This window comes from Micrasema longulum, unplaced genomic scaffold (assembly GCF_059751315.1).
Source record: "Micrasema longulum isolate JH-2025_06_02 unplaced genomic scaffold, ASM5975131v1 h1tg000112l, whole genome shotgun sequence".
Classification (NCBI taxonomy): Eukaryota; Metazoa; Arthropoda; class Insecta; order Trichoptera; family Brachycentridae; genus Micrasema; species Micrasema longulum.
In genome coordinates this window covers 389551-417533 of record NW_028277318.1, presented here as the reverse complement: position 1 = coordinate 417533, position 27983 = coordinate 389551, and the positions used below count along the sequence as shown (strand labels likewise).

Here is a 27983-nt window from a genome sequence, read left to right as displayed (position 1 = left end):
GTGTTTTTAATCAGTACTACTCACAAAAGAATTATAAATGTCACTTTTTACTTCTTTCTTAAACATTTATTTATTTATTTTTGCACCTCAACAGGCTCAATTACAGTGGTGGATTACATCACAGAACACCCAGGATTGAGAAAAATCACAATTTTAATGTTCGTGTTCTCACCGGGAATCGAACCCGGAACCTTTCGTGATTGAATTAAGCGTCTTGACCACTACACCACGAAAACCGCCTATATATTGTTAACATATTGTATTCCTGACTGCACTTTTTATTTTCGTTGTTCATTTCATTAAAGAAAAATATTCCTTTGTAAGTATAATGATGTTGTGCTGTAGTTGTTTTTAATTTTAGAATTAAGATATTACCACCTGTTTAAGGTCACGCACTTACATTTTGTGACATATAAACACTACTATTTATTTTGTCTGTATGTATTCATACAATTCATCAATTTATCAACAATGTTTTGAATTTGTCCAAAATTTTTTAGACTCGGACTGGATTCAACCCCCTGTGGAGTTGTTAATATAAACATCATACAACAGAGATGAAGAACATTTAAGAGATGGGAATATAGAAGTCTGGGCATTCACAGAGCTTATGACCTGTCATTGGCTGGTTTAAGTTGCCTTAACGTACTATGTACGTAAGTGGTATTTCTATATTCCCTTACCAAAAATATTCTTCACCTCTGTTGTATTATGTAAATATTAACAGCTCCCTAGGGGGTTGAATCCAGTCAGGGTCTACAAAAATTCGGACAAGTTCAAAACACTGTTAATAAATCCACCGGGTTCAAAAAGAAGTATGAAAATTGAAAATTACTTTTAGGCGTTGCCTAGTATGTTGGTCAAATAATTCAATTATACGAATCTCACCCGCAACAATTAATGTTTCAGCTCTATAACTTCATAAATGTCAACAGATGGAAGAATCGAAGGCGGCCTCCGTGGTGTAGTGGTCAAGACGCTTGACTCACGCACGGAAGGTTCCGGGTTCGATTCCCGGTGAGAACACAAAAATTTAAAAATGTGAATTTTCTCAAGCGTGGTTGTTCTGTAATGTAATTCACCACTGTAATTGGGCCTCCTGACCTGTTGTGGTGCAAAAAAAAATAATGAAAAAATGAAATATAGATGTTCAAATATAGGCAGAATGGTGAATGTTACACAGTGTGTAAAGTGGCTACTTAAACCAGTAAACGACAGATCATAAGCCTTGTTAATGCCTAGACTTCTATATTCCTTTCGTTAAAATATCAGTCTTACGCTTCAGATGCCAGTAAAGCTTCCATAATAAAACATTTCCATTTAAAAATAAAATAAATATTTACCTAATGTCACTCTGTCGGAACTGCTGACGATAGCGACGTTTTAATATATTTACAAATAATTTGCATATTCGCGCATTTGTAATGCCTGCAAAAATAAAAATAAAACAATATGAAAACATGATCATCAGGCAAAAGGTCTTAAAATAATAATAAAATCTGATTTCAATTCTTGTAATAAAGCTTTTAAAACGGCGTAATGTTAAGTGGGGAATTAATTACTAGTCCTCAATTCTGTACATTGATCATTTTGGCACCAAACAACGCAAAAAGTAGTGATCTTGATTCTTTCAGGTGTAATTAATGTTCCATTAAATCAGGTTCGCTGGTTGGAAGTATAACAGAATATAAACTCGCGAATTCATTGCACGTTTTACTCCAAATGCATTGATATAGGTAGTTATTCTCACTACACTGATAAACCCTTTAAATACATCATTGCCTGTGCTGAGAAAAATCAATTTTAATGTTTGACTCAACAAAAGTCTTTTCAACATATTTTGGACATAACACATACTCATGAATCTATCTTAGCTCCTTTAAATTGAAGAATTTAAATAACGGTTATTCATTATGATAAAATTAACATAATTGTTTTTGACCGTTTTTTTCTAGCTCCCGGTTTCAAAGCCATACAAGCTTTTTTATTAAGATATACTTAACTCATGAATTCTATTGTATTTTATTTTTACAGTGATAACTAAATATGCCATTATTGATACATATTATGGAGCTAATAGGTCAAGTGATTTTGTCATGTTATTCTTTTGATGACAGAAAGTGTGAAGTGAAATTAAAAAAGCGATTTATAATAAGAAAAAAATAACAAATGACCAAATTTATTTATTTATTAACGGATTTAATCCATTCAAAAAATGACAAAAAACAGAAATCTTTATAAATCATACAGGCATAATTTAATAAAATACAAATAAAGAAAAATAAAGCTAGGACAAAAAAAATAATAATTATTATTACCTTAAGACAAGATCTGATTTATCTTAGTGATTGTTTAAATCTATAAACACTTACATCAAAAAAGTCCAGATCTTGCCTCGAGTTTACAATGCGACACGATCGGGACATTGGTGCATGTAAGCTATAGTTAGTGCTGTGCTGATCAAGGGACAGCAGATTATTACCAGCCTCCGTGGTGTAGTGGTTAAGACGCTTGACTCACGCACGGAACGTTCCGTGTTCGATTCCCGGTGAGAACACAAAATTTGTCTATGAGTCCATACATCCGTTATTTCCAAAGATTAAAATAAATTATAGGTATCTCCAATTCACTGAGAAAAATTCGGGTTTTTTGTGAAAATAGCAATTGTCCAGAACAATTTGTGTGAAAATAGCAATTGTCTACATCGATCCGTTTGAACGAACAGAAAATATCCCTTAATTAGCATTTATACCACTATCACTAATCGTTTGACAATTCCAAGGTGTTCTGAATATTCTGAACTGAACTGAACTGAATATTTTTACAAATCTAAATACAGAGAGTTTACTATTCCTGAAAAATCTCTGTTTTTATTTCAACCATTTAAACTAATTTCTTTATAGTTTGCATTTAAAACCACGTAATTTCAAAAATTAGTGAACAACAGCAAACGTCGCCAGTGTGAGGATTTCTGCACTAAAAGTATATCTATAATTTTATTTAATTAAAATATGTAAAAAGCATAGTAAAACTGTGGTATTGATGAGATTCCGAAAAAAAACTGGTAAATGGATTTAATGGTTTTTGTACATGATAACTTAGAAACTAAACCTCGGAGAATTCGAACGATTGTACCAATTGATAATCCCATTTTTGCCATGTTTTTTTAATAAACGTTGTCATTTAGAGGGTTTTATCATGTACCGACTATTAAATGCTTCTTATCTTTTGTGGCATCATTGAAATTCCCATCTCGTTCAAAATTAAACTGTCATTTAGCGTAAAGTTATGGGCTGGAAGAAGACACTCTGGTGGAATATTTCAAAGTACACTGGAACTCCGTTTGACTCGGTTTCAAAATAACACGGTCAAAAAAATATTTGAAGATTAATTTAAGGCCAATCCACCCGGCCCGGTAAATTTACTGAGTACACCCTACAAAAGTTGACACATTGTGTATGAGTTTGTAGGGTGTACCCGGTAAAGTGGTTACTCCACCCGGCCCGGAAGGGGCGGGTGGATTGGCATGGCATGTGTGAAATGAGCCTAACTGTAGTAGAAATAAAGTAGGGAAACATCACTTTTATTTACAAATTTAAATTATTAAGGGTCTAAATTACTGTAGAGTAAAAAAATGTTATAGTACTTATTAGTAGAACAAAAAATATTTTAAGATTTTTACTTTTAAATTCCCGCAAAATCGGTTCATTGCATTCGCCACGCCCCGAATATTTCAATATTCGGTTTAATATTCAACTTTGTTTGTGACCGCTTTAATTTAAATAGAACAAAGTCAATGCCAAACATGTCGCGTTTTTTGAGAAGACATATCTATGATAATATTTCTTCAAAATAACCATTTTGATTTTGCAAATACAATCAATTCTCTAAATCTATTTCGCACATTTTTCTCGGTAATCATAATATGTGATATTTCCTAATTATCAAAATGTGTTTCAACAGACAGAAAGTGATAACATTTTTAAGAAGGGAATATGGAAGTCTAAGCATTTACGAGGCCTGTCATTGGCTAGTTTAAGTGGATACTTTACACACTGTGTAACATTCAACATTCTGCCTATGTTTAAACATCCACGTTTCCTCAACTCTTCCACCAGTCGAATTTTGTGAAGTTAAAGTGCTGAATCCTTTATTGATGTGGGTGAGATTTATCTGGATGAATTTTTTCACCTAGTTGACAACGTCCGAAAACAATTCGTCAATGTTTACACTTCTTATACAAGTTAGATTTATAAACAATGTTTTGAGTGTGTTCAAATAATTGTAGACAGGCTGGAAATATACGCACTGTTCGTTACTGGGATGCCTTATATCGCTCTTTTACTTACAAGATGTATAAAATATCATCCGCCTAACTTTTAAACTAATAAATCCCAAACTTACTTTTTTTCAGTAGCATATTGTTGCGTAGTTTTTTTCGATCCCTGTTTTTTTAATAATGCAGCACTGAGCGGATATACAAGTTTTACAAACATACATATCATTTAAAGTCCTGGCAGAAAACGCCAAAATGTCTATTATAAAAATTTGTGTATTTACAAGTTTTACAAGTAAGCGTGACGGTATGATAGGTAAAGAAAATAAACTGTTACAATTTTCAAAAATATGTTGATGTCATGTTGTATTTAACAAAAAAACAAAAAATAGACAAGATTTTTATTTTAATATCCCGAATTGATTTTTCTACAAGTAAACATATTTACTCGTGGCATTTATTTATTTATTTACACACATAAATTTACTGTGCATTATTTAAGACCATAAGTCCCAACTCCATGGGACTAAAAGTCCTGTGTTGAGATAGGACGAGCAATTATATGACACAGACACATGAGTATATCACCACAAATATAAGATAAGAAACATAAAAATATTTCAAAAACATATATGGCACATCAATATGGTAAATAGTAAACTCAAACATTCGGAAAATCATCAAAGTGTTTCCCACTGAAATCCCTCCCACTAAGGAAAATCCAATCCTTAACTCCTTTCTTGAAACTAATTTTTGTCCTTGAGAGCTTAATACGTTCTTCCAAAATATTGAACACTCTCGGTGCAATAAATGAGAAATGCCTCATTGTCAGCATTGTTTTTTATTTATTATACTTTTTTTACACGATGCTGTGTGAAACGTATTCCCCGTGTAAAAGGAGGTTACTCATACAATCTGAAGGCATACTTGAATCTTGTTTTGGCCACGTCACCAACTGTGACTTATTCACGTATCGACTTTTCATAAAGACAAAGAATATTCGCGACAGCGGTCACAATAAATTTATAGTTTATTTTATCGTTTGTACTTTTGCCAATAAATTATTTATAAGCTTTCGCCAAATAAATATTTTTATCGCTGCAAATTTAAATTGTAGCAATGATTCAGTCTGTGCAATCAGTTTTTTCACAAATCAGGGATATCGTTTAAAGTATATTCAATTTGTACAGCGGTTTTAATGATCATAATTATGTATTTTAAAAATCCCCTGACTGTCAAACCAAATCATAGAGAGTTTCAAATACCTGGGAGTATATATCACAGAAAACGGCAGCTTTCAAAAATTAACTGAGAATGCGGCTAGGAGTAGCGGGCGCTACTTTCAACGGTATGAAAGCTGTCTCGAGTTCAGATATTTACTTAGTGAAAACCAAATGCCGCCCATATAACGCCTGCATAACACCTATTCTCCTCTACAGATACGAATCGTGGCACCTCACTAGGACCCAAAACAACAAGATACTAAGTTTTGAGAATCGGTATCTTAATTACTTTTGTGAAGTAAAAAAGCTGAAACCTTTATCATCTCACTATGAATCTCACCCACGTGATAAAGGTTTCAGCTCTTTTACTTCACAAAAGTCAACAGATGGAAGAGTTGAGGAAATGTGGGTGCTCAAACATGGGCAGAATGGTGAATGTTACACAGGGTGTTAAGTGGCCACTTTAATCAGCCAATGACTGGTCATAAGCACTGTAAATGCCTAGACATCCTTATTCCCTTCTCGAAAATGTTTTTCCCCTCTGTTGAAATAAATTTAAATATGAATAACTCCCTAGGGAGAAAATTCCGCCAGTCTGCAAGCATTTGGGCATACTCAAACATTGTTGAATTATTTTTAGTTTATTTTAGAAATATCTCGGCACTATTCCTTTAATAATTTTGTTAATTTTATTAGTTGTGCCATTATTATTTAGCATATAAATTTTATGTGTGAATAGACCACAATCTTGGACAAGTGAGTTTGTCCCGATCACTTTTTTTATGTTAGAATACTGAATGCTGAAATCAGGTCGATACTAGTCTGCCTCATAGTGTTGCACTAAAATAATGATTATTCAAGAGTTGTTTCTGATGCCTTGATTATTTTGACCGAAATTTGATATTGGAATTTCTAGTGTTAACTTCCAAAAACAGACCATGGTGTATGTATAAAAAGTGTATAAATATAATTACCACTTATTGTTTTATTGACCAAAGCAGTGTCTTACGCACCAAAGATCCGGGTTGGTGTTCAAATAAAGAGTTCAGACTTCGGTAGATACAAATTTAAATGATAAAAAAATAGTTAGTGGTTACATAAAATTTTATTAATTTACTCCTTAAATGTTTCACGTTTGTGTTACAATACAAAACGTAATTAAAAAAGATAAATGAAATACCAATAACATTAAACGTTATTTATTTCTTTTTTATAGTCAATAAACAACTAGAGAATATGTTTCCATGTGTGATGTGACAGTTCAATGGACCACGTTTTAAATAAGTCGGTTCAAATGACAAGACAAAATGATGTAATTTCTCAAAGTAATAATGAAGAGAAGCTCAACCTATAGAGAAGCCCTATCACTATGTTTCAAAGAGCGCAAACGATGTTGGTTAGCAACAAATTAGTGGGCATTTTGTTTTGTTTGACAACATACGCATAACGGTTCTATCGGATGCTTTTGTCGCTTTATTTGGCTTTGTTTGTAAATAACTTGGATGTTTAAGTTATAATAAATAAAAATCGACTATGGTGAATTGCAGTATGTTTGATTGCAGCAGTAGGAGCGTCAAAGGTGGTTAAGGAGTCAATTTTCACAGGTAATTGATTTCAAATATTTTCCCATGATTTACAGCGATTTTTGGCATTTATTGTCCCGACACGTGTATTATGTTGCTTAAATTTTTTTTTTAATTAACATTTTTACTTCAGATACTGTTTATTCTTGAGAATTTTTCCCCTTAATTGATTAAGGGGAAAAATTTGTGAATTAAAGTATGTTTACTGTTGAAAATGACAGTTGAGTACGGGCAATGTGTCGGGGCCGCACTAACCATCCATATCAAGTTTGAGTTTTTATCGAGTATAGGTCGATTCAAATTCGACTCGAAAATGGCAACGTTAACCTTGAAATCGCATTTAAAATGACTTGTCCAAATTTCTGGACGCTACGACTCGCCATTTCGAGATATGACGGACAAACAAACAAACTCAACCCAGGACTTTGGTTCCATGGAGTTGGGATTTATGTCTCAATAAATGAAACATAAGTTTATTGTGAATAAAATGAATAAATAATTTTTTTTAAATACACACACATGTATTTTCAGTTTTATAAAATAAATATCGGCGAATTATAGAAAAATAAATTGAAATAACCTTGCAATAATAAATACACGGGTACATATTAAAAAATATTTACAATGCAAATTAATATCCATTTGGCTATTCTTAACCTGAGTACGGCCCATTGCTTTGCTGCGAACTGTAGCTAACTTAATACCCAATAGTCATAAAATGGTTTTCCTAAGTTTGGGCTCCTCTATAGCTTGGCGCATTATTACTCTGAGGGTAATTCTGTTATTTTTAATCTGCCCAGTAAAAAATAAACCTTTTGTGATATTAGCCTTCTAGAGTTAATTACAATACAAATCAACTCTTAAATTTATTTTAAGGTTATAAGGTTAATTTAAATCCCAACATTTAAGAGCGGATCATATTTTATATGTACCGAGCAACTATTTAAGAGCTAGGAAACACAGACCATTTGTATTTCCCGAATACAGGATAAATTTCCAGTTGATGATGCCTGTGGGGAGGATGATTGTTCTGTTGAACAGCCTGCCAAGAGAGGTGGATCTTTTCTATGCTTGGATTACCAGTATTAGACTCTTCCTCTCTATCTATGTATCATAGTTTAAATGTTGCAGTTGAATTTGTTTGCGATAGTTTTTATAGACTAATTATTGTACCTTATTCATTTAAAATATTTTGTATTTTTTAAAAATATGTTTTTGTAAATACTAATCATATATGTACAATGTAATTGGCAGCTATGTCGTACTGTATTTTCAATAAAATAATTTAATTCATTCAATCACCACACTAAATTAAAAATTAAGGGCTCCTGATCGTTTCCCGAATTACAAATTACTGCGGAGAACAAGCATTAAATTGCTTTATTCCAAGGTTTTTCAATGTTCTCTTACAAACCATCATTAACATGAAAGATCTTCAAATGGAAAAAAAGAACCTTAGAAATATCTTTTAAATACTTTATGTTGCTTGTTAATAAATAAATTTGTTTAATTTCAATAAAATAAAGTAAAATATTCCTGTCATAAAAAAAATGTGTCTCACCGAAAAGTCTAAGTTGGTAACGAATTGTAATATGTATTTTAAAACGTCAAATAAACGCTGCTCTGCAGCACTGAAACTGAACAACTCATCGATTACTTATGATCAGATAAATCTCTACACAACAATAAAGGTTTTAACTCTTTAGCTTCACTTAAATCAACAGACTTAAGAAATATGGATGTTCAAACACATGCAAATGGTAAATGTTACACAGTGTGTCAGTAGCTACTTAAACCGGCCAATGATAGGTCATAAGCCCTGTAAATGCCTTGACTTCCACATTGTTTTCTCTAAGATGTTCTCCATTTCTTTTGTAATTTGTTAATTATTTATTTTAACAATATATCGTTGACTTAAACCAATGTTTTAAATATGACTGAAATTCAAAAATATCAGGTATTTACCTAAAGAATCTCAACAAATCAATAAACCGTTGGCAGATCCAAGAATTCGCAAAAAATATGGGAATTTATCAACCTTTTGCACCTGACTCGAGTGGTTTTGTTTTGATCGGCGTTGTTTTTTTAATCTCTCCACTTCTTTATAATATTCTTCACAACTCTTGTACAACGAAATATCATGTTGAGAGTTTCATTTTCTATTTAATCATGTCTATCAAATCGCTCTCCTCAGGAAATATCACTTTTCATTCCTCAAAATACCAACATTTTTCCGAAATTCCTATTCTGTTTTGATGCCAGACTTTAGAATGAGCTATTGGCCATCTTTAAAAAAATGGCCAATAGCTCATTCTAATCACTTAGGACATGTGGCGTTCGAAATGGCAGTTTTTGGCTTTATTCATTTTAAAAGGAATTGGCCAGTAGTCAGTGTTGATATTTCAATTACAATGGAAATATTTGTTGAATGTCATTGTGGTATTTGATAATAAACTTTTAAAAAAGGAATGTATGAAAATTGTGTAGAATAAAACTACGTATATCGCGAAGTTAATAATAATTGAACGTAGTTATGCAGAAAGCAGCCAGTCCACAATTTTGAAAAAATGAGATATTGATGTTATTGGGTGCAGTAAGGTCAATTCTATGTCCTGCTAAAAACAGCCAGACCGCTTTCATACAAAAAATAGTTTTAATCACCTTTTGAAAATGGTGTCCATCACAAAAACGGCATTTCTCAATTTGCAGAAAACACCCACAGCACTAGAAAAATCTTAACGAATTTTAAAAATTATTCAAACTGGTCAAATCTATAATTAGATTCTTGTTTGTAATATTTAAAAAACATATATATTCATTGTTTATCATTTCTATGGCCGGCTGTTTTCTGCATAACTACGTTCAATTGTTATTTGAGTTTATTTTCACAATACCACAAACAAAGTAGCCATTTATAATTATGTATGGATATAATTATAAATTAGTCTATGGGCATTTAATGTATAAAATATAAAATAAAAAATATTATGTACTTATATGTAGGTTCAAATTAATAAATATTTTTTGTAGATTACCTATAAAATAAATCACTCCCCGCCACTGCTGGCCAGTAATCCTTTATAACTATCCACAACATGCGAGTAACAACAATCACAAAAAAAATCAGCAAACACAAATATTGAGAAAGAAAGTACAAAAACATAAACAAAATATGATCTAGGGCAGGAATTGCAAAACCCTCCTCTTGAAAATGATTAACGAGTCTCTAAAGATAATTTTTTTCTTGCAGTGTCTTTTACACATTATTATATGTGCGTATGAATATATTTTTTTTTTAAATATGTATTGTACTATAACAGATATGCATTTTTTAAACGGGAAAATTGTGCAAGTCTAGACAATTAGACATACAGTAAAACTCCAACTATCCGGATCAATGCGTGCCAGAAATTATCCGGAATTACAGAAATCCGAATAATTGGATTCACCATTACATTAAGGCTATGTTTTGAAAGAAACGCAATATTTATTGGAAGATCACTTTTTTTTCTTTTGAAATAATACAGCAAACGACGAATATCAGCCCTATGGGATATTGGCTACAAAAAATGTTTTATTACGCGCGGTAAAAATATAAACATTAAATTGAACGGCAAAGTTTCTTGAAAATGTACGAAAAAAAAATTGAAAAATACTTTAAACGACGTCGCGACGTCACTATTTCATATAAATCAACCAATGATAGGAGCGTTTTGGAAGATTTTCGGTTAACTTGCCGTCAACGGCCCAATCTGCAGAAATGACTGAGAAGAAGCGGAAGAGAACTTGAGACGTCACACGCGGAGTAATTTCAGAAATACAAAACTTAAAAAAAACCATAGCGCTGATAATACGATACATTAAATTTTATTTTTATTTATTTTTTCTTACTTCAAACTATTAATAGCAAATAATAAAAAAATATTGAACTTCCTTATTGGAATCACATTAAAAAGTTTACACAAGTATATATAGGAAAATGAATTACTTTGATTAAGGCCGCCAGCGCCCCTTTTTATTTGTAATTAATTATAACATCTACTTTATTTTTGATAACTATCCGGATATTTTGAAAACAGGATGACTGGTTCGGATAAACAGAGTTTTAATGAATTGACCGCTTAAGGACTACACCCGAATATACTTAAGCGGCTATTACGTGCGAAAATTCTCACAGATAACTCAAAAGGCAAACCTTACTTGCAGAAAAGACCACACCTAAACACACTCAGATGAAAATCAATAATGTTACGAGCCAAGATGTTTTTTTTAGTTCTTTACCTTTATAAGGCATTATTAATGAAATATAATAGATAAAAAAATATGTTACGCCAATTGTGAGGCGGGGTTGGAGAAACCCCTCAACTAAATGCCAGGTTTAAGATAACGTCATTACATTTTTTTTAAATCGTATTATTAAATAATCGTTTGCAAAATAAAAAAAATCCATTTTTGATACCTACTTGCTAGTATAACCCTCTGAAACCTGAAAAAAATCTGGCAGTTGAAAAAAATATTTGAAAAAAATCAATCAATTGTTGATACCTACTTGCTAGTATAACCCTCTGAAACCTGAATAAAATCTAGGAGTTGAAATAAATATTTGAGATAAAGAAATCAGTTGAGAATTTTTTTCTTATTTTTTGTCTCAGGGTACTTGATATTTTGTCATTTTCGGAGATCCTAATGGACAAAATATTCAACTTATAATTATTTAATATACCTATTTTTTTCTCTTATGTGTTTAGGGTTACTGAAGATTACAAGTCGGTCGCGTGATGTTGTAATCAACGGGTTTGCTTACCACCCAAGAGGCCTTGGGTTCGATTCCCGGCATGGTTGACTAAGAATATTTATTTAAAAAGGTGTTTTTACACTATGATATTTCAGAGTCCATGGATCTATTTTTTCGGCTTTTTATGACAATCGCTATTAAACATAAAAGTTCAGTGTTTAACTTAACAGCTGGCTTCTTGCTGGTCTGTTTGTTCATTTTGGAGCGAATTTTCTTCTTCCTCCCAAATGATTTTCAAGATATTTTAGTAAAATAAACTAATTTGATTGAAGGAATACACACCGTACGCATAATTTACGAACTCTTTAGATTAATTATCAGTTTAAAAACTAGTGCCCATTAATAATGAATGTAAAATTATTTCCTAACTTTAAAAAGACAGAACAAAATAAAAATGATTAAATATTTCAATTGAGTATAGGTACCTACCTATAAACAATATTTTGTATGTACTCAGGAATCAATTTAGGTATGAAAGGATTAAAGGGAAAACATGACACTTAATATGATACGTACAAACCTATTCTTCCAACCCCTTATCCTCCCACATTGTGTTTCTCAATCATTTGTTTCGTGAAGGTTAAATAATCGGCCATAATGTGCGAGTATCATTCTGTCCTGAAGCGTGAGGCTGATCATCATACCTTAGTGTAACAAAACATGGTCGAGAAAAGCTGTGATTGGTGTATCAATACAGTGTTCTATGCACCATTGGGTGCAGAAAAAAAAATGATGGTGATGGATGGAAGATTAAAAAAAATGTCGTAATATTCGGAGTAGTTGCCGAGATATTAATTAATGAAGTGCGATTTGCAACGCCGGCTACATCACAGGAACGGGCGGGTTACACATTTTTTTTCCGGGTATTTTTTTTATTTTTTTTTATTTTCTTTTATTCAGGAAACATACAGTACAGTTACAAAGTTTAATATTTTACACAATTAGAATTAATTCTAATGGACCAGTGAAGTTTCCATATTAAAAAGCAATTATATGTAAGGTTAATTATGAAAGTATAAAAAAGAGAAGGAAAAAGAAAACATAAATGAATGTTGTTTAAAAATTAAAATTTAAGTGAAAAAAATATATTTTAAGGTTTGTAGTTTGTAGTGTTTACAAATGGAAATAATATTAAAAATGAAGAAAATTTGTAAGAGTAATTAAAAATTAAGAATGGAAATAAAGAATGAAAAACATACTCAGATGTAAAAATAAAATGAAATAGTAATAACATTTTTTTTAAAAAAGGAAAAACATAAACACATATTTATTTTAAGGGATTCAAAGAAACAATGAGAAGAATCTTTAAGTGAAATATAAGACAGTAAATTTGAATTTAGGTCAATTTAAAAAAACATCTTTAAAATTAATGACATATTATAGTAAGAGCAGCAAAATATTGATTTTATTAACATATTAACATATATAATATAAGTAATTTGTATAAGTAATTTGTATGTAACACCCCGCCTCACCACTGCCGGGTTAAGACAGACAAAAACAATGTGAAATATCTAAAGCGTCCCTTCATCTGTCAACGTTCCTTATAAAGATGAAATTCTTCTCAACTGCTGACAGAAATTGCCGATGCGATCAAAACGTAAATGGTCAACAGATTCTACGAGATATTTATTAATGTTCAGTCAACATATTCCACTGTTTATTTACTACCTAGGCGATGCAATATGATCTACTTTTTTACTTTCGTAAGATGAAGCATCTGAGAAATTATCTATTTTTGTAAAATATCTCCGTTTTCATTTTTTGCTAAATAAAGCTATCGTTTTTTGTCTAACATTTTTTAACATTTTTTTTTGCACCACAACAGGCCAGGAGGCCTAATTACAGTGGTGAATCACATCACAGAGCACCCAGGCTTGAGAAAAATCACACTTTTAATTTTAGTGTTCTCACCGGGAATCGAACCCGGAACCTTCCGTGCGTGAGTCAAGCGTCTTGACCACTACACCACGGAGGCCACCAATTGTCTAATAACCGATATCATCATAAATGCCATTGTTTCTTTGTTTTTTTGGGCTTTTTTTATTTTCCAGTAATATTTCTACCGTTTTTTTATTTAGTTAAAAATTACATTACTTCATATTTCCTTCTCTAAAATATTCTCCATCTCTGTTGCAATATGTTACATCTCATCATTCCCTTTCCGCACCTAATGGTGCAAAAGGGCACTGCATTGGTACACCAATCGTAGCGCATCTTAATCATATTATGTATCTTTTTTGAGTGATACCGTGTATGTTGGATTTGATCCGACGTTTCGGCTACCATTGCAGGAGCCATCTTCAGGGAAAACTGTGTGTTAAAGAATAAATAAAGAAATGTATGTGTTTATGTACTAGTAATTTGTACCGTGTCACAGTCAGCAGTAGGCACATTTCTAGTTTTGTAGGAAAGAATAATTATGTTTATGTACTAGTAATTTGTACTGTGTCGCAGCCGGCAGTAGGCATATATCTATTCGTTTTTGTCATATGTAGTGCTGGGAACCATGTTGAATTTAATTTAAGCCCGTCGTCATTGTTTATATTATCTGGATGTCTGTGTATTTCAATTGCCTCTTTTATTATTCGTGCACTATAATTACTAGGTTTATGTAGAATTTTTGGTTCAAAGGCGAAAAAATGTCCGGTGTCTATAAAGTGTTCCGCTATTGCGGATTTGTCTGGATGCCCAAGTTTACACGCTCTTTTGTGTTCGTCAATTCTCTTCTTTGCTGTGCGCCCTGTTTGTCCAATATACACTTTATAATAATTACACATAATTATTCTTTCCTACAAAACTAGAAATGTGCCTACTGCTGACTGTGACACGGTACAAATTACTAGTACATGGCGGCGGTACAGGCGGCCTCCGTGGTGTAGTGGTCAAGACGCTTGACTCACACACGGAAGGTTCCGGGTTCGATTCCCGGTGAGAACTCAAAAATTAAAATGTGATTTTTCTCAAGCCTGGGTGCTCTGTGATGTAATTCACCACTGTAATTAGGCATCCTGGCCTGTTGTGGTGCAAAAAAAAAAAAAAAAAAAAAAATGTACATAAACACATACATTTCTTTATTTATTCTTTAACACACAGTTTTCCCTGAAGATGGCTCCTGCAATGGTAGCCGAAACGTCGGATCAAATCAACATACACGGTATCACCCAAAAAAGATACATAATATTGATAACAGTGACCGTGAAAACCTTCGCACCTATTCATCTTAATCATTTTTATTACATGAAAGTAAGATGATCAGTCTTACGTTTCAGGTACCAGTCCAGGGACTATAAAATACTCTAGTGTGGAAACTCCTGTTAAATAAATATTTCATATCAACCGTGTAGGAAATCGAACCTGGACCTCTTGCATGGTAGCTAACGCGCTGAACATAACACCACGCGGCCGACTCGTTGTAACTGCTGACAGATATCTAGTTAATATATTTTTTTAAATAATAATAATTTAAAAGATTTATTTTTTAAAATACGTATATTTTAAATAATGTTCAAAGAACTTTACAAAATCTTCATTCTGTTTTCAAGACACTGAATTGGTTAATCAAATGCAGTGTATTTCGATCTGCTACATGAAGGTTAGGTGATCAGTTTTGTTCAATCAATTTCAATCAGTTTTGTTCAGTTTCAATCAGTTTTGTTCAGTTCAATCCTAACTGACCTAATATAACTTTATAAAGTGATCAATTGATTAATTGACGGTCTAGATTTGCTAGAGTTGGTGTGTTTCCGTGTACCTGGTCGACATCCCCGCCACAGATCTCCTTTTTGTTCTGCAAGTTCTAGGACCAACTATCACATGCACTCGCCTATCCCTAGGCTCCATAGATATGGCAATCAGTGTGAGGACAAGGCTGATATATTTGGTTCTGGACTTGATAGTTATAAAACGAGTCTGATTTTTTTTTCTCGCAATATTATTCTTAAACTTTTCTTTATATGTAAAATGTTTTTCCTTTTTTTGTTTTTTCATATTTATGTATTTATTTCGTTAATATTTATGGTTGCTTATTTGTATTTACCTACTTGATACTATTTTTATAGTTATGCAATTTTATAATTTTTTGTTATGTTTTTATACATGTACTTTTTTCATATTTATGTTCAATATATGTTAAAGGCAATTTATGCCGTTTATGTAAAATAAAAAATAATAATACATTTAAAGGTAACCATGGAAACAAGCTTTTCTTTAACTCATTCTTAAATTTTGGTACTTTATTTCTTCAAGTAGATTTCGTAGTAAATTAATGAAAAATATTTATACATATTCATGTTCGCGCTCAGCCACTGTAAGGGCTGGGCGTGAAATATAGTTCCTCTCCGACCGTAGCTTATAATCTTATAATAAATCTGAAATAAGTTGTTATATGTTAGAAAACAATGAGTTAATGGTAAATAAATCGTTAGTGTGTAGTAGTGTAGTCATTTTTCAACAAACAGTGGAAAAAGAAGACTATTTATTTAATAGCATTGTTTTATACTTTATTCTTAACAAAATATGTGCAAATAGTGAACAATGGAAACTTAGAAAAATAGTGCGTCTGTAACCTTAAAATCATAAAATTTTATATGAATCCTTTAAAATCGTTAAAAAATGCATCAGTTTTCGACGCGAAAGTACCTAAATTTTGCTATTTAGAACACTACACCCATAATTAATAAATAACAACAGTGCTACTAAAACTGAACTGACATTTATTGATAAATACATAATATTTCAAATATTGCCTTCTAATAATATACAAAATGATAAATCAAACCGCTATACACGCGTTTGTGTAATATTCATGCAAAAAAGTGAATTTGAACAGGAATGTTGCGTCTCATAAAACGAAATAATACGGACCAAAATGGACACCAAGTCATTGGAACAAAATGCATAATAGTACTACACACGTGCGTTTCCAGAAACTATCTACCAGCCAGCGGGCCACATGGCGACGATATCTACCTACTGTCTACAAAAGCTTCTCTTCGGACATCTATCTCCCTTTGTTAACCATGGAGTTGAAACAGTGTTTGATTTATTTAGTTTTTTATTGATTACTTCTTGGCATGAACACTTGACCAATTTACTACCTTACTCTATTTTTTATAAATGTATTGATATTGTTTTAACTTTACTGGAATTCCTCTCGTCCATGCGCTTTGTAGCTGCACGATGATTGGTTATCTAGCTTTCATATATCAACTTTAAAATACCTAAATTTTGTAAACGGGGTCTAGAATTCCAATCGTCTATGCGCTTAGTAGCTGCAAGGCGTGTTGTAATCTTACTCCTTTTTATTAATTATATTATTATTATTTTTTAATACACTAAATTTATTTGTCAATTTTTAAAATGTGTAAATGGGGGCTAAATTTCTAACTGTCTATGCGCCCTGTAGCTGCAAGACGTCCTGTAATCTAGCTCCTATCTGTTATAATTTTTTATTGTTCTTAATTGAAAACGAGGAACTAGAATCCCAACCGTCCATGCGCTCTGTAGCTGCAAGACGTACTGGGATATTTATTAATTGTACAGCGCCCTTGAGGTGATTTTCACAAAAATAGCGCTTTATAAATTATCCAACTATATATATATATATATAAAGATAATACGCATAAAGAAAACGTATAGTTTTACTTGCTCATTTTTACGCACCTTGATGCATTATTATCCTCTCATTCATACAGCGCGGAGATTCTGAATAATTTAAGTGAAGTAGCGTGTAATAAACAGTCTTAAAATGTGTATAAGTTAAGTAATAATATGAGTACGATACAAAATCATGATTTGCGGTTGGAGTAGTTACCGATGCAGGAAATGGTACGACGGTTAGTGTTACGGCAGACATGTTGTGTCTAGGAGATTATCTGAACTAGGGCTGCATATTTTATTAAATATAGACTAATTTTGATCGAGATAGAACTTTGGATTGGTAATAATGTTTCTTGCCAAACTTATGATAAAAAAAATTACACTTGTGATTTGTAACAAAACTCAAATCAATAATAGTATCCCTTTACACTCGAACAACGCTCGCAAATTGTGTTCAATTCGCCAAACATAAGGTACTCTTTGTGAAACTATGATTTTTTATTGTGGCAAGTTCAGCTTTAATATTATTTTGAAAAGGGGGGGTGATTTTTTTTGCTTATGATGAAACTGATTGGATTTAAAATTCGTCAAATTAATTCAATAAAATCATTCAATTAGTTTTACCTCATTTTTAAAAGCCATCAAATCTATGTACTCGGCATCTGGACATCCGAGTCTATAAAAAAGTTACGGGTACTGGAGAGAAGTACTATTTGGTATTGTCAAAAAGGAGAAAAAAGAAAAGACCTCAAAATGTGTATAGGAAAATGATTAGGGTATCTGCAGCAGCACGAAATAGAATCAGCAATATTGAATCCATTTTTAAAAAAAATGAATTTCATATTTAATTCACAAAAAAACACAACGTTTCCCTGAAAAAACAGGAAGAAAAGATAGAACGCCACACCCGTCTGTCTTTGCATACATTCTTCGCTTCTTTCACATTTATGTATCTTCTCATAAACACTCGTCGACTTTCGACATGTCAGGTATGTGATCAAGGCGTTTTTTGCATCCAATAACACAATATGTTTAGTCTTTTTTTTGGTGTACACGGTTTCCTCAGATTTGTACACTGCACAAATCTTGACATCTCTGAAGAAGACATTTAGATCGTTAAATGAAGATTATTCATTATTCATTCATTATTCCCTTTCCGCACCTAATGGCGCATAGGGCACTGCATTGGTACACCAATCTCAGCGTATCTTGATCATTTTTGTTACATGAAGGTAAGATGATCAGTCTTACGCTTCAGGTACCAGTCCAGGGACTATGAAATATTCTAGTATTGAAACTCACTTTTAATAAATATTTCATATCAACCATGTCGAGAATCGAACCCGAGACGTCTTGAATGGTAGGCAAACACGCTGACCATTACTCTACGAGGTCGACAATGAAGATTATACTCATAAGAAATATGTATTCTAATGTAGAAAGAACGCACAAAGGAATTTACTTGCTCACAAAATAATTACGGGAATAAATAAAATAAAAAATATAATCAAATCTAACCAGCAATCTCTAACATTCGAAATTAGGGATAAAAAAAGATTAGATTACCAATGAGAAGAAAAACTCATTGTACAAGGTATTAAAACTGTACAATGCGTTAAAATGTAATTGGAGAAATTAATTTAAAAATTGGGAAATTCGCAATGTTATTTATGGTTAAGTTAATTTTTAAAATGTTCAACAAACTCAATAAATCATAAATATATAAATTTTTGCATCTCTCATTTTATATTATATTCTATTTATTCATATTTTACTCTTACAAACTATAAACAATAATAAAAATAATGTGACCTCACTTGGGTTACCCGTGCCGAAGACACTTAACAATATACTTTTTTGAAATGTTTTTACATTTGAGAATAAACAAAGAAGACTAACGTAATAAACAGAGATAATTAACAAAATATTCAGGCGGTTTTAAAAACTAGGTATATATGTACATCTATATTATTTATATTACAAAACGCACAATGAAAATAACAAAAACCTAACAAAACATAACATGTCAATAGTTTTACAATGCAGTCGCCTTAGAAAACGAATTTAAAAAATCTTTGACTTTATTGTGATTTTGTCAGAAATATTAAATTTTTTAGTAAAAATGACAAATAAATCAATTCAATCGAGTCAACAGCAACCCTGTATCCAGAGGCAAAGGATTTAAAGGCGTCGCCCACATTACACTCCTCGGTACGCCATTTTACCATTGTGTGTATGAATGAATTACATTCGTCTGACCTTTAGCGATTTGCGTACATATTAAACATAATCGAAACAGGGTCGGCCTTTTACAGATTTTAGACGAAAATTCAATTATCTCAATCATAAAAAATCCAAACAATCGAATCCGAAAAATGCCCCGGAGAAGTCGATTAAAATTATAATAAATGTAATCAAATTGATGATGTTCGATTTCCATCTAACATTGTTATATAGGTATAATTATTGAAAAAATATCTAATATAAGGCGCGTGCACATATATGAACATGCTTTAAGAATGCAATTTATCGTGTAATTTGAAAAAATATATTGTATCGTGAACGACCATTAAAATTATACTTATTAATTTAAATTATCATTTTGAATTTTATCGTTAGTCCATACAATTAAGCCTCCAACGCACATATTTTAATTTGTGGTTATACAATGAACTATGCGGATATTATACTACATAAAAAAATACTGTACGTTAGAATTGTTTTGCTATTTAATAAAATTACTTAAGAAATTATACATCTTTTTTAAAAGGTAACAAATTTATATATTGCAATATATTTTCAACCTACATTTAATGATTTTAATATTTTTATTCGTTACCTTGAAAATTTATTAAGGCATAGTATGCGTTATGCAATATTAATATAATTATATATTTATTCCGGGTTTTTATGAGTAAAAGATTGAAATGTGTCTAATTGTTTTTTTTCTGTTATTTTTTCTTTTTTGCCGTGGATGTTTTTTGTAGTTTTTTTTTATATACTCGTATATAGAGCGTGATATTATATTACAGATTTTTTCACCGACATTTTGATCCGTGAAATTTGCGTGAAAACTGTTGCATGCTAATTTATTTGAGGGGTCTACATACTCCTGTTGAGTTTTGTAAAGAAACACAGATAAAATCATTATTCATTTTCGTAAAATAACAAATTTTTAGTTGTAGGGGTCAGTGCTATGCAAGCTCCTGACGTCACTGCGACCTCTGAAGATCTATTGTGACAGATGAAAAGCAAACAGAATATAAGAATAATTGTAACCTTAGTTGCTTTAAAAAATCTACAAAATATATATATGATTAACGAATTGCAACAGGGATGGAGAATAACTTAGAGACGGGAATATGGAAGTCTGGGTATTTACAGGGCTTATGACCTGTCATTGGCTGGTTTAAGTGACCACTTTACACACTGTGTAACATTCACCACTTTGCTTATGTTTGAACATCCATATCTCTTCAATTATTTCATTTGTTTATTTTAGTGAAGTTAAAGAGCTGAAACCTTTATTACTGTGAAGAGATTCATCTGACTGAATTATTAAACTTAATAAAAAAATTAAAGTGGCCACTTAAACCAGCCAATGACAGGTCATAAGCCCTGTAAATGCTTAGACTTCCATATTCCCTTCTTTAAGGTATTCTCTATCCCTGTTGTAATTTGTTAATCTTAATGACTCTCGAGGGGGTGAGATCCAGTATTTTGTCTACAAACATTTCGATAAACTCAAATATTGTAATATATACTTATGTATATATTACAATATTTGAGTTTGAGTTTGTCCACATCCATATTGTAATGTATTCGTATTCAGATTCGATAATTTTTTTTATTCATGGTCTGTGAAATTAAAATAAAAATTTGATGTTTATCATTCTTAATTTTTTTATGATATGTATGTAGGTGCCAGTATTGAAAAAAAATGATTCAACATCAAATTTAAATTTAAATTTTGCAGGAGACCATGAATAAAAAAATTATCGAAACCGAATACAATTACGACAGTAAATTTAATTGAACTTTAACCAAATTTAATATAATTAAAATTTATTGTTGATATACCTAGTACGTTCAAATTTTTGAATAGGTAGGCATATTAAAACAACGTCAAACAAACCAATTTCTTTTTCAAATATTTTGAGAATGTTAAAATCATACTGATTAAAAATTCAAAATATTTTTTTGGTGAATATTTATCTAGAATTATATGATCCGAGCTAGTTTTTTGCCCTTCGTTATCACACACGCTTTTATATTTTTTGCTTTGGATGGCATTTGGTCCCTTGAGTCGGGTCCTGGCTCAAAATAATACGATTCGCCCACGTGAGGAAGATGACAATAGCAGAATGTTACCAAATGCAGAGATGTGAGATGTCGCATACAATTAGAGGCGCTGGAGATTCCATATTATATTATTGTAATGTAAGTACCAAGTAATTCCATATCGCACATACGTACGTCTCCGAATGCCCCGTACGAGGTTCTCAATTAAGGCCGCTTCATTTCAAACAATCCTAACGTTTTTTTTGCAAGTTTGTTTTGCCTTTGGAGCGAATCACAATGGCATATAATTATACACTGGGTTCATAAAACAATTAATTTCATTGTTATGTTAACTCTTCCTTTCCGGCGACGAATTACTAATACACATTACATCTAATAACTTTAATATATATATATATATCAATAAAATAAATAATGGTTTTAAGATTTTCGGTATTCCTCCGTTATACATTTACGTATCGGTTAAAATACATTTTTTTAAAAATAAATAATTAATATTTCAATTTATTTCAACAGAGAGGGAAAAAAAAATTATCAGGGAATATGGAAGTCTAGGCATTTACAGGGCTTATGACCTGTCATTGGCTGGTTTAAGTGGCCAAAGTGGCCACTTAAACCAGTGGGTGTGTGTAAAGTACACACTGTGTAACATTCACCATTCTGCCCATGTTTGAACCTCCACATTTCTTCAACTCTTCCATCTGTTGACTTTTGTGAAGTAAAAAAGATGAAACCTTTAGCACGTGGGTGAGATTCATCCGGCTGAACCAAATCACCTACTAGGCAACGCCTGAAAACAATTTTACAATTTTTATATACTTCTTCTTTTACCAGGGAAATGTTCATATTTAAATTTATTTCAACAGAGAGGGAAATTTTTTTTGAGAAGGGAATATGGAAGTCTAAGCATCCAAATGCTTGCAGACTGACTGGGGACATATCAAACATTGTTGAATTACCAGGTAGTCCAGGTCCCCAGCCAGTCTGCAAGCATTTGGAGGCCTAGACTTCCCTATTCCCTTCTCAAAAAAAATTTCCCTCTCTGTTGAAATAAATTTAAATATGAACAACTCCCTAGGGAGGAAATCCAGCCAGTCTGCAAGCATTTGGACATAATCAAACATTGTTAAATAATCAATACTTATTAGGAACAGAAAAATAATTTTATTGGAAATCGCAGATAAATCACCAATACAATAAAAAGTTTACCTATGTGTCACATGTCACGGCGTATGACGTAAAAGAGAACCGAATTTATAATTATCTAACACATTCTTTACGTCTCACTCATGTTACCACATACATATTTGGGAGCGAGAGAAATAATTTCACCCGTCACACGCGTGAGCTGTAAAGTTGCCATACTTCTGCCATACGCCATTTAGTAGCTTTCCGAATTTTGTCAGAGGTGGTTCTTTCGTTCGCGTTGTGTGATTTTAGCAATAAGACTTAAAATATTATTCATCATCATCATCATCATTCCATTTCCGCACCTAATTGGGCATTGGGCACTGCATCAGTACACCAATTGCAGCGTATTTTGTTTTTTTTTTCAATTACGTGAAGATAAGATGATCAGTCTTACGCTTCGGGTACCAGTCCAGGGACTATGAAATATTCCGGTGTGAGAACACCCTTTTAAATAAATATTTAAATCGACAATGTCGGGAATCGAACCCGAGATCTATTGGTTGGTAGGTAAACGCGCCGACCATGACCGGCCAATAATATATCATTACTTATTATTAGTTTTATTTCATTAAAACAATGGCTTATTAATATTCCATTTTTTTCATTTATAATCTCTTATTTATTCCATGTGTGAGGACTACACAGCACCGTGACGCGCGGATGTTTTTTGGCACAGTTTGGGAAAGATTAACCCTTTGGTATAATCCCTAGTGGTATAAATTTGTCATGGTGTAGAAAAACTCATATATCTCTTATGTGAGAATGCATTTGATGTAGCCAATCATTGTCGGTACATATTTTGTCATTTTTGAGTAGGTTTGGCCATTTTAAAGTAATTAGTTCAAAAAAATGACTTCTGTGGATCAGTTTTGCGTAGAGCTGTCACCCGTTTGTTTGTGTAAAATTACTACTCCTTTGCGTTTGTTATTGAAGTTTTTCAATATCATAATTATGGTGGCATGCAAGTTTGTTTTTGTAATATTTTGGCTGTTTTATTAAAATGTTGGTTTTGTATTTATTTTTGTAAATATATCGTATTGAAAACAGTAGTCTTTTTAATATTGCGAATACCTGACGGTACGAATTTGTTAGCTTATTTTAAAATGTTCTAACACAAATAATAAAATACAAATTATGCATATTTAGTAACAGACATAATTAAATGCACAAAACAATAGAATCATTGCCTTACCTGTCTTACTTACCCTGTCCTTAAACCTACCCTCACACCCATATACAATCACACACATATTCACATATTAAAATGTTGGTTTTGTATTTATTTTTGTGAATATATTGTATTGAAAACAGTAGTCTTTTTAATATTGCGAATACCTGACGGTACGAATTTGTTAGCTAATTTTAAAATGTTCTAACACAAATAATAAAATACAAATTATGCATATTTAGTTACAGACATAATCAAATGCACAAAACAATAAAATCATTGCCTTACCTGCCTTACTTACCCTGTCCTTAAACCTACCCTCACACCCATATACAATCACACACATATTCACATACCTACCAAAACCACACTCCACTTTTTTACACACGCATCCTCACACAAAAAAATAAAACTCGCACTCATGCACTTCTATGAATTATATTTAACTGAAGTGGATTTTTATAATTGTATTTATGTGGAAAACTGATTTGGCTTTATTTTATGTTTTTTTTATAATGTTGTGTATATTTTTTTGTATTGCTGTTGTTTTTCTTAATAAACAAAAATTAAAAAAAAAAAAAAAAAACAAATTGAAATCATTAGAAAATAATACAAAAACGTAATTGAGATATGATTTATAAAGTAAAAAATTAAATTCATAAATTATGTAACCGAATAACATTGAGGTTTAATTCAATTTTAATACAAATTGTAAAAAACAAATGTGAAATATATAATAAGCAAATAAAAGTATGGAAGAAAAGCAGATTTATTATGGCAGAGTAAATTTTTAGTCGAAAATCATACAGTTTATCCTGCAGTATGCAGTTATAGGCTGGGGAGAACCTTTCAAGTCAAATTTACTTCCACTTTTGATTGCTTAAAAAAGTCTAGAACATTAGTTTTTAAAGAATTAGGTGTACCTTCAATGACTCTATTTTATAAAAAGCATCTTTATTACAAAATTTCCAAGATAAAAAAAAACATTAAATTACAAAACTTTTAGAACCCTAGATTTCCAAATAATTTAACTTTACATAAAAGTAATACAAGTACAACTTTAAATCATTACAAATAGGTATGAGGGGGGAAAAAACTTTAACAATCTTCCAAAAATTTTAAAATCAATACCAAACATTAAAAGATTTTAATCTTAATGATTAAAACACATGAGACTCGCCCTATCCTTAACTCCATACAGTAGAAAATTATGTTTCTTTTAGAATATATTAAATTTAAAGGAACTTAAATAGGTGCGAAGGTTTTCACGGTCACTGTTATCAATATTATGTATCTTTTTTGGGTGATAGAACAAGGAAGAAGATATTACCAGAGGGACTGCATACCTGCCATATGTACAGAATGTAACTGACAGGATAGCCAAAGTGCTGAAGAAACAAAATATTGCAACAACGCTTGAGACTGTGGGAAAAATAAAAGACCATTTAGTAAACCCAAAAGATAAAAATCCTCTAGAAACTGAAGCCGTGTACAAACTAAGTTGCCAAGGATGTGATAAAGTGTATATTGGACAAACAGGGCGCACAGCAAAGAAGAGAATTGACGAACACAAAAGAGCGTGTAAACTTGGGCATCCAGACAAATCCGCAATAGCGGAACACTTTACAGACACGGGACATTTTTTCGCCTTTGAACCAAAAATTCTACATAAACCTAGTAATTATAGTGCACGAATAATAAAAGAGGCAATTGAAATACACAGACATCCAGATTATATAAACAATGACGACGAGCTTAAATTAAATTCAACATGGTTCCCAGCACTACATATGACAAAAACGAATAGATATTTGCCTACTGCCGGCTGCGACACAGTACAATTTACTAGTACCTAAACATAATTATTATTTCCTACAAAACTAGAAATGTGCCTACTGCTGACTGTGACACGGTACAAATTACTAGTACATAAACACATACATTTATTTATAAAACACACAGTTTTCCCTGAAGATGGCTCCTGCAATGGTAGCCGAAACGTCGGATCAAATCCAACATACACGGTATCACCCAAAAAGATACATAATATTGTTAAAGGAACTTGTTTAGAAAATAAAAGTTAGTATAAAACCCTCTTTTAATACTGGTTTTCTCTTTATTAGAAAAGTAGAAGAGAAACGTTATAATAATTTATGTATCTATAGTACATATCACATGGAGTTATATTCTTTATCTTGTAAACCAATTTTATAAATAAAAATTTCAAAATATCAAAAAGTTTGTATTAGCAAGTAATACCATAAAGTTACTCTCGCAGAAATTTTATACAGATAAATAATATCAGACAGTATCACATATTTTATAGAGTTTAGAGTTTAGAGCATTATGTCGTTTTGAAATCGTATTTTCATCTTCGTTCGTATGATGTATGCGCATATCTAGAATAATTCGCGTAGGCTGATGGGCTCGGACGAACAATGGAGGATTTAATTAATAAATTATTAATACTCTTAGTGTGGTCGGATACAACGGATTCGTGTGTGATCGATACAAACAAACAAACATAATGTCATTGAATTAATTTATTACGTCTGGAGCGGAAGCTATGTGTTATAATATATAATAATATGTATCGTCGCTCTTCAGGCAAGAGTCACTAACTCAAAAAGTCAATATTCATTTTGAGAAATCACTATTTGAAAGTTTGGAGACGAAGGAAACATCTAATTGTTGTGTTTTAGAGATTTAATGTACACAACATAATTCATTCATGTCTTTTTAATAATTTTCTTTGGTAATTTTTTCCTTCTGATCATTTAAAAATATCTGGAAGGATTTTAATGAGGCAAGGTGGCTTACATTTAGTTAAGTAGCCTTTGCTGGTTTATAATATGGACAATGCAAAACATAAGAGTCGGTGAAAGGAAGGAAATATTATTATATACGACTATATAATTATTGTAATATTGTGGTTAAAAAATATTTTTTGTTAGAAGAAACATTTTTTGACATACAAAAATGTTTTGAGTACGTCTAAATGCTTGCAGACTGGCTGAATTTTCTCTCTAAGGAGTTGTTCATATTTAAATTTGTTGCAAGATAGAGGGAAAACATTTTTAAATGGAGAATTAGAAGGGAAGAAGTTGAATTAACTACCTGGTAAAAGAAGAAGTATAAAAAAATTGGAAAATTGTTTTCAGGCGTTGCCTAGTAGGTGAGAATTGGTTCAGCCGAACGAATCTTACCCACATTATAAAGTATCAGCTCTCCTGCTTCACAAAAGTCAACAGATGGAAGAGTTGAGGAAATGTGGATGTTCAAACATGGGCAGAATGGTAATGTTAAACAGTGTGTAAAGTGGCCACTTAAACCAGCCAATGACAGGTCATAAGCCCTGTAAATGCCTAGACTCCAATATTCCCGTCTCAAAAATGTTTTCCCTCTCTGTTGCAACAAATTTAAACTTTTTGACTTGTTGATTTCAATGTTTTAATATACGAAGTATAAAGTCACGTAGTAAAAAACAAACGATTCGGATTTACGCAACTTTTTTCTAAGTTACCTTGGTGATATTTGCCTTTTAAAGAACATAATTTGACGCTTTGAATGGCATATTTAACAGAAAAAAACATTTTAAGGGTTAGTGACTTTTGCCTGAACGGCGACAAAAAAATCATAGATATAAGTAAGATGGCTCTTCTCGGATACAAGGTATTTTCCATTTGAAAAATTGTATTTTAAATTCTAACGATTTGTGGCAAGTCCTATCGGAAGTTATATTAGAAAAAAAAATCTTTGGTATAATCACAATACGAATATTCCAATAGGAATATTTATTTATTATTATTATCTCTAAAATTTAAATCTGAATTAAGCTTTTTTT

The 27983-nt window shown here is 31.7% G+C and overlaps 1 long non-coding RNA gene across 1 annotated transcript in view; it reads right to left on the bottom strand.

Annotated features, from left to right (window-relative positions):
• The window catches only part of LOC148284540 (uncharacterized), a 272006-nt gene extending 257101 nt beyond the window's left edge, over nucleotides 1-14905 (bottom strand). Inside the window, exon 1 of the long non-coding RNA XR_015824579.1 lies at nucleotides 14740-14905. This is a non-coding gene — a long non-coding RNA (uncharacterized LOC148284540). The remainder of the gene's footprint in view (nucleotides 1-14739) is intronic.
• Between the last annotated feature and the right edge of the window lie 13078 nt (nucleotides 14906-27983).